Source organism: Macrobrachium rosenbergii, chromosome 43, assembly GCF_040412425.1.
Source record: "Macrobrachium rosenbergii isolate ZJJX-2024 chromosome 43, ASM4041242v1, whole genome shotgun sequence".
Taxonomy (NCBI): domain Eukaryota; kingdom Metazoa; phylum Arthropoda; class Malacostraca; order Decapoda; family Palaemonidae; genus Macrobrachium; species Macrobrachium rosenbergii.
This window is the reverse complement of record NC_089783.1, coordinates 7,358,270-7,367,486: the sequence shown is the minus strand read 5'-3', so window position 1 is coordinate 7,367,486 and position 9,217 is coordinate 7,358,270. Positions and strand designations below refer to the sequence as shown.

The window sequence follows — 9,217 nt, the reverse complement described above, 5'->3', positions numbered from 1 at the left end:
TTCAGTTCACATAACAATACCTCATGATTTATTTTCATAGCTGATGTTACACATTACTAATGTTTACGTATTTTTCTGACCCTTCATACTGCGCATATTCAAAATCAAACTAACACTGACGCGCAAGTAAAGCATAGGTACCTAGATTTACTGTTTTAGAAAGCATTATGGTAATTCCCAGTAAGAGAAGCGTAGGTATCCCTGAGTTACTGTTTTAGAAAGCATTGTGGTAATTCCCAGTAAGAGAAACATAGGTACCCTTGAGTTACTGTTTTAGAAGAGCTAGTAGAATTTATTTCTGGTGATAGAAATTCATTTCTCGCTATAATGTGGTTCGGATTCCACAATAAGCTGTAGGTTCCGTTGCTAAGTAACCAATTGGTTCTTAGCCACGTAAAATAAGTCTAATCCTTCGGGCCAGCCCTAGGAGAGCTGTTAATCAGCTCAGTGGTCTGGTAAAACTAAGGTATACTTAACTTTTAGAAAGCATTGTGGTAATTCCCAGTGAGAGAAGCATTGGTACCTTGAGTTATTATTTTAGAAAGCATTGTGGCAATTCCCAGTAAGTGAATCACAGGTACCCTTGAGTTACTGTTTTAGTGAGCATTATGGTAATTCCCAGTAAGAGAGGCATTGGTACCTTAAGTTACTATTTTAGAAAGCATTGTGGCAATTCCCAGTAAGTGAAACATAGGTTCCCTTGAGCTACTGTTTTAGAAAGTATTGTGGTAATTCCCAAAGATTCTTAAATTAAGACTGAACAGGTGTCTAAGCAAAAGTGACAAAATGAAAATTTAATTTGCTTCGAAAAGGAAATATTTTCAAAGTACAATATAAATGACTGATAAGTCTTGAACCAATACGTTCCTTGAAATACTACGTAGAAAAGAGCACCCCAAAAAGTTAATAAACTAAGGAGTGTCGAGAAAACTCGACAAACTAAGGGGTGTCCTGAAAAGACCAAGGAGTGGAGTACCCTAATGTCATAAGTTCTAGGATTGCCCTGAAGTTCATAAGCTGAAAGCTCATTATTTGGAAAAACAGTTTGAAGACCAAACCATCTTATAAAACCAAGTATCAACAATTTAACATATACAAAAATAAGAAACTAATGATAGTGTAAGATATTTTTTCACCACAGATTAGGCAGAGTTATCACCTTCACATCATCTAGTAACTAGGACCAACTTAAGAGACAAAATACTGTACCAAGCCAAGAATAAAGTTCCAACCCAAATCCAACCCAGTCCTCAGGAAGAGTACATATTTTGTAACGTCATCAGCCGTCTTGACACTATTCCCAGCAAAAATGAAACTAAACTGTCTTTATTGCTCCCAAAACTCAGTAATTCGGAAAAAATGCAATTATTGGTCAAGAAACTCATGACAAAACACAGTATTTGTCGAAAGACTAAAGTTCGTAATTTGCAAATACAAATTAGAAAGCTTTTAGGGCAAAGGATTAGTAATGCACTATACCACAGTATCAGATTGAAAAGCTAAATTTTGGGCAAAGAAACTAACAGTAAATAGCAACTTTACAGCCTGCCAGTTTTCGATTTATAACCATGCATAGCGCCAAGACGATCATTCGCAGAATCATAAGAAAATTATTATCAGCTTTTCGAGCCATGATGCAACACGAGTTTGGAAAGCGAAATACTGCGAGTCCAACAGTCTAAGTGCGTTAAGCAGTCCAGTACAGAAAAAGAATAACAGAAAAAAAAGAATAAATCACATTAGAAATAACAAAGAAATCAAACAAAACAAAATAAACTGAGGAATAAGACACACGTGAGGATGTTCAACTAAAAAAACACTTGCATCTATTTAAAGTGAAATGATATTGATTCAAACATTTGGCTAGAAAGATCATCCAAATTTTTTATAATAGCTGAAATAAAACTTCTAGAAGCCTGTGTGGTATCAAACGTCACAAACAAGAAACTCATGTACCCCAGCTGATTAACAGTCTGATGCTCAACTATGTCAAAGTTTCAAAACTTTGTCATGAGGATGTAAAAAACAAAGTTAAAATCAATTGTCATAATATTCTGGTAATATATAATTTTAAAAGCAATTTCATTATATAATGATTCGAAAATAACATTTACTCTGAACACTTCATAATACCATAACCTTATTTCGACAAGTTTTTCCTAAATATATTGCTTTGCTTGCTTGTCAAAAACATCTGATATTTGTTAAACATAAAGAATGACTTGCAATCACAATGTTATTAAAATGTGCTCTGGGAACTTCACAATACAGGTAATTTAAAGAAGCTGAAGCTTTAAATTCACCAAAAATACATATTAAGTAGACACAATATCATCATCACAGAGATTGATGAGAGCGAGATTTAATGATGAGGTCCAAATAAATGTAGCGTGACTTGGCGTTACCCAAGATCTCAAAAGACTATAAAATGATAAGCAGAGTTATATCAAGTTATGAAATACAAAGATCTAGTAATGAAGCTTCATTCTTTTTTAAAATTCAAAATTAAAGACTGGTGGGTACTCTAAGAATGATGTAATAGTAACTTATATGAAGCAAATTAACGTCATCAAATCACTAAATATCCTAGGAACTGAAACAAGACTAATAAACAATAAAATAATTTCTGGAGTTTTACCTAAAATAACTAACTTGATATTATGCAATATCAAGTTGCTTAGAGCCTCACTACGAACTATTCTACATAAGAACTTTTAAAGTTAAGAACAACCTATGAACTAAAAATCCTGGTGTACTCTGATTCCTGTCCTTGAAGTCATAGATCCCATATCTAGTTTGCGACACAGAATGTACTTTCTTGGAGTTCATGGAGTTAATGGTAATGAACATCGCCGCTAGTCTTCTTATGTACTCATTCCATTCATGCAAGCGACCAACCATATTCTGCAAAAAGAATGCAAAAATTACGCACAATATTTTTGCAAGATAAGTGCTTCCTAATATACGGTGAACTATACAGTAACCAATACCTATCAAAATTCAAGAACTGTAAACTTGAAACTCCAGTAGCTATAAAATTGTTGGGTAAAACAATGTCACATTTATAAGAAGATCCTCCATTCAATAGTAGTTCCCAAGGATTATATGTTTCACTTGCCCAGCAACGTTATTTCATTTGAAATTTAATTTATCTAGAACTAAAAATCTTAAAAATAAATTATCTACCTGAAAGAAGGCATTGAAGCCTCTCATAAACATAAGTAAATGTTTCCAAAAACATCTTTCGGTAAAATATAGTTAAAGTTTGATTTTATGCCCTCGAATAATGATAGGATAACAGAACTTGTCCAAATGAACATCCCTATCTGGAAATCCATAACTCAAACCTCTGGGTACGAGGGCAGCGGCTTCTAAATTTGTGGGTTAAGCAAAGCCTTCAGTGTCTAGTTTGAGAAAGAAGCTGCTCTTCTGCAACCAGACAAATAGCTTAATATCCTCCCTCTAAGAATTGTTGGAGTCCTCCCTCACCATTCGTCAATTTCTCACGGCTGCAACCAATTAGGTTTCTCTGTAAATCTGAATTCAAATTTCTTAGAAGTCTTGAAATCACTTGAAGACATGGTTAAATTATACGTATTTGAATTAAATTATATGTATTTGTTTTTCCCTTAACCCAATCTTGTATATCACTTTGCCATTTCGAAAGCTAACCTCGAGAACTAGAGTAACTTCTTATCTGAAAAGGATCTAAGTTTTGTATCTGCACAAAGAACTTTCAAGTTACAAAATTCACACTACCTATGAGAAGTAATTTCATAATTTCTACAGGGGTGTCTTCTTACTAAGACATTAAAATGTGAAATTTTAGTCAAGACAATGAAAACTAAAACAGTTTAAATTTTAAAATGACCAACATTCAATTTACCAACTTGAGACCTCTATTTCAAAAAACAAATTGAAGCCTTTAAGGATATTATCTTGTCCATAGTTTAATAGTAAACAAAAAATTAAGTAGACCCAAATTTAAATTCATAAGGGAATATGTACCGAACAGCCTTGCTTCCACAAAATACAGTAGACTACCCTAGTCCCTAACATTTAAAAATCTTGGATATTATTTCAAGGCCTCTGCTTCCGAAATCAGAAACCTGTCAATGAGTGACTGATATAAAAAAAAACTTTTGAAAATGAGTAAATGATATCAAAAACTTGCTGCCATTGAGTGACTGACATCAGAAACCCTCTGTTATGAATAACTGATATCAAAACCTTTCAATAAGAGACTGAACAAGAATGTCCTTTTAAATACATGGATGCACAGATTTGTATAATGTTTAGTTTTGCAATATCCTACATGAAGTAGTCAGGGACAACTAGAAGCTCCAAGATGGACACTATATTCCTTTAGTAAATGAACTTGGCTTAAGTAGTTTCCACCACTTTAACATGTATAGACAAGTCTCACAAAGTACTTTATTTTGGGCACTTACTGCGCTGTTTACTTAATTTTCAGTTTTAAGCTTGAACTTCACAGATTTCTGTTAAAAGCTCCGTTATTGAAAAGCCCTGTATCAAACATACGATTCTAACTGATATTATATTACTCAAAAAACAATTATGTAATCAAGAAAAAATTATTTAATCAAGAATTGTAGCTACGTATATGTACCAATTCATCTAAAATGACTGCTAGAGATACGCATTAATGATTGTACTATATCTAACAGTCCTACTGCCAACAAGGACCTGTAATCCTACAGCACAATTAAATTGGTATGACCATCAGCGTTGTACACTGGAACCAGCTTTTGTTAGTTCACTCATACTTATGCACAAGTGACAACAAAAAGTGTATGGTCAATATTCTTGGCAAGATATTGTATTATTTATTTTTTTTTTATATCACACCAGTTTAATTTATGAGCGTGTGCTGCACATATCACAGGAATTTGCAGCATATCCTAAGTTTCAGTATTTGTAGCTACTTCATTAATTAAGATTAGGTAGTACATTGGTCAAGTCAACAGTTGCTCATTGAGATACTAAATAAGAGTGATTAAGTTCCCGTCTAAGGCTGGTCATTACATTCTGTTGTTCGGTCCCACTCTGGTCATGGACTCTTTTCTATGCCTACATCAACTCACATTAGTCTGGCATATTCATTACCTCTCTTTTACTGCTGACACACACTTGACAACACTGAACACACTACTTGTCTTACCTTTTTCAATCCTTTCTATCTTGTTGTGCAAAAGAAACTCACTAGCATGGTAAGCATCTTTTGAAGAAGGACACTGTTCTTCAGTCTTGAACGATGCCATAGCCTTTGCAGTGTGGTCTTCCACTGTCTTAGATTGGAGTTCTTTTTTTTTTTTTTTTGTTAGTTTCCTCTTCCTTTTGTTTTTCAAACGGTATGTAGGGCCGGCTTAGCAGAATGGCTGAGGTTGCCTGATGGTTAAGCAAGAGGCTGCCGTATCTTCGTCATTTCCTCTTTTATTTTCATTGCCTGTGCCTTCTTTTCAAAGCAATCACTATTGTTCTTTCGGGTAACTTGTCTCTCACTGCTGGTTGATTTCCTTTTGGAACCCCCACGGATTTATATTCTGTTGAATCTACCAATAAAAGTTTTCAGCTGAAGACCTAAAGAAAGAAAGGGAAATGAAAATGGATTAAAAATGTAGCTTTCTGTGGTGAGTACGAATCAGTCATACCTACCTAACTATAAAACCAGTAAATTGTCTGTCATCTTTTTGGTTGCTACTTATCCCGCAACACTTCTTTCTTAGCATCTGCATGCCCCATAACATTTAGTTTAACTTATAAAGAGTTCCATGTCAAGTGGATTCCATCCTAACAAGAGAATTAAAAACTAAAATTTTTGCTATTTATAGCACAGGAGCACAATTCTATATTTGCCAAGAGTATGAAACTTAGGAAAATTTCACATATAAATTTTACAATCGGGGTGCAGTAACTTTCTATCATTAAAACCCTATTGGGTGGAAAAGTAGCGTTGCTGAAGGCTAATCAACGTAATGGCACTTACTAACATTTATTGTGGGTAAACCAATAAGATCAACTTGACTCATTAGATAAACTGATTGCTTCATGTTACTTTCAGTTACATGTGTAAGTCTGAGTTATAGGCAAAAACGTTTATGTTACACCACTTAAAAACAAAGCTGGACTAAGTAACCTGGCTATCTCGACTAGCAACAAGAATACAAAATACGTTTTTGAATCTTTATCCACAATTACAAAAATGGAGCCATGTGATGGGTGAAATACCTGAATGTTTTAAGCAATTGCTATATTCTAAGCAGAATAATATGAATACTACGCATTATAACAGTGGTCAACTAGATTAACCCTTTTGCTGTGGTTTTATTTTCGCTCTCATTCGAAAACAGTTAACATTTTACATGAAAAATTGAAAGGGTTTACAGTAATCATAAAATTTTCGTAACATCTATAAGAACTCTGTTTGCAGGACTGAACACGATATTACCGTCAGGTAAGCCATTATGTATAAAAAAATTGCTAAAATGTGGAAAACATGGACAAATTTTATTGTACATTGGCTTCTGAAATCTTTTCAGTGGCACTAGCAATCCTTTTAGTACACTATCAGTGTACAGTTTGCTATATCAGTTTACCACATTTGCAACATTTTGCAACATTTCTTGTACTTTGTGAGTGTCTGCCATACCATAAAATGTGTATTAGGTAGATCTATGCTGGCTGTCCGTGGTGAGCTAGGCTATGGCAGTTGACGTTTTTCTATAGAACTTTACCTGCTGAAAAAGAATTTAAAGTAATATTTTGTCGCTTGGCTGTAATTAAGTTGTAAATTATCTTAGAACTGGTGTGGTAAAACCCTTTCGAGAATAGTTAACAGTAAGGGGGACCCGTTGGGAATTTGGGGTTTTTGGTGAGGTAAATAACTTGGGAAAAGGTTTCGGTACCTTATTGTTGTATTTTCTGTTATATATATCATTTGGAACACGACAAACAAGTGTAAAAAGAAGGGCAAATAAATGGATAGTGGGAGTCGTTCCAAAGGCACTTTTCATTCATTACTAGTACTACTGATTCTAAGCCTTAACACGCATGCGCTAGCTTTTGGTTCACCAATCAGCAGCTGCCGGTTTTCTGCGCTTAGCGAGAGCTGCGAGAGACTGGCAATTGATGTTTTCCCGAGTTATTTTACTTGCTGAACAAGAATTTAAAGTAATTACTTCTTGCCAGAACATACGAGCTTGCAGGAATCTTTAAAAATGCAGGTAAGGCGTGCAGCGCTGTTCTGCCACGGCAACCTATGGAGGCCACCCAAGTTGAAAGCGGAAATGGTAATGTTTTGTTTCCCATTTACGAAAACGTCGAATAGTGTGCAGTGGAGCTAGACTATGGCAATTGACGTTTTTCTATGTTATTTTACTTGCTTTACTAGAGTTTAAGGTAATATTTTACCGGTCGGCTGCTGCTAAACTGTAATTTACCCTTGAGCTGTGTGCGACCCACTGGTACAGGCGTGCAGTTTTCAAGGGTCAGTTACATTTCAGTTACAGCCGACCAACAAAATATTATTTTAAATTCTTGTTCAGCAGGTAAAATGACAAAGGAAAACATCAATTGCCATAGGCTAGCTCACCGTGGACAGCCGGCTTGGAATTATCATGTATTAATACACAAGTGGCTTCTGTATGCATAGGTTACAAAGAAGGGGAAAATGGGATACTTTAGTTTTTATACCCCCTATTAATAACACTAACCATACTGGCTGTACATATTGGGTCATTTTTCCCTCATTGACATGATTTTTGTATACTTTATAGATATGATTTTCTGCAAGACAAGGAATGACACCAAGAGGTGATTTCTTTACACATAGGTCACAAAATGTGTATAATTTTCTCTCTTTTAAACTCACCTTTACCTCTTTTTGAGGATTCTTTGGGTGTCTATTATATGCTACACATTGTGGTAAGTGATTTTTGTCTATAAATTTTGCTAGAAAATGCTAATAAGGTAATCTCGCTCCAATAGGTTTACAAAATCGAACACATCTTTGAGACTTCTGTCATTGATATCCTTCCAAGAAATATAAAATTATTTTTCCCTTGAATTTTCTTGGCTAGATTCTAAAAGTTATAAAATATAGTTCCATTAAATAATGTTGCTTCAGTTAAAAACTCCTTTACAAATACTGCTCTGAAATATGCTGTACCTAATAAAGCTATTTTCGCTAAAATAACTTTCATTGGTAGATAATGCATGTGAACTAACCTCATCGCAATTTCAACTGTGGCAAAAAAGCTTTTACATTCAAGAAAGTTAAACCTGTCACTGATGATACTTTGATCTTTTAAGTGCAGGCTGCTTGCTAACTATCATAAAGTAGAAATTTTTATTTTATTTTTATTTTGCAACACGATCGTATATTTCCTCTGAAAAAAAAATTACGAAAGCATCCACATGGAGTCACATTTTTGCATTTGATTAGCCTATCTTATGAGGGTCAGTATCACCTAATTGTTTGGAATAATTACCAGATGATTTAACTTAGAATATTATCGTCATCGTTATCATCCACAATTTCCCCAGATCAGGATCATTAACACGTTAATCAGATTCTGAATCAGAAGCAACTATTTCCGAAATTTCTTCGAGAGAAACGTGGTGGGGAGTTAACCCATCAAAAGCCTTCAACGAAAAAAAAAAAAAAAAAAAAAAAAAAGGCTTGATGTTATAATTGGCCAAGATCGAGTTAGAGGGAACATCAAAAGGCAAGCAGTCACCTGCTGACTTAAAACAAATACCCTTCGGTCAACGAAATACCCTTGCCGAGTTACATACTAATCCAAAATCAATACTGTTTGATATGACAAAATATGTTGTAATCATAAAACATTATTATATACCATTATTTCAGCTCCTCATGTCTCCACAAGGCCACGTTACCTGTCGTTCGCTAGGCTACACAACAGCTATTGGATGTAAACAAACCTCCCTTCTCGATAATGAAGCTTCCTTGTCGAGAATTACGTCAATCTTACAACAGATATAGTTCTGCATGGCGAAAAATGCATCTCGCCATCATAAATCATTATAATATATATGGCTCTAATCTTACATATGTAAAAAAATACCGGAAACTTACCAAAGGCTATTACTGATGTGGGAAAGTTTTCAGCTATGCACTTTCGGCCAGTGCTTCATAAAATCGTCAACCGATGGCGGTAGTAGGTTCCAAAAT

At 34.7% G+C, this 9,217-nt stretch overlaps 1 long non-coding RNA gene across 1 annotated transcript; it reads right to left on the bottom strand.

Moving 5' to 3' along the window:
• Positions 1–449: 449 nt before the first annotated feature.
• On the bottom strand, positions 450–9,217 carry LOC136828556 (uncharacterized). Its single transcript, XR_010850103.1, has 4 exons — positions 9,122–9,217; positions 5,183–5,601; positions 3,348–3,537; positions 450–2,904 (listed from the first exon to the last, which is right to left on the bottom strand). It is a non-coding gene; the product is annotated as an uncharacterized lncRNA (long non-coding RNA).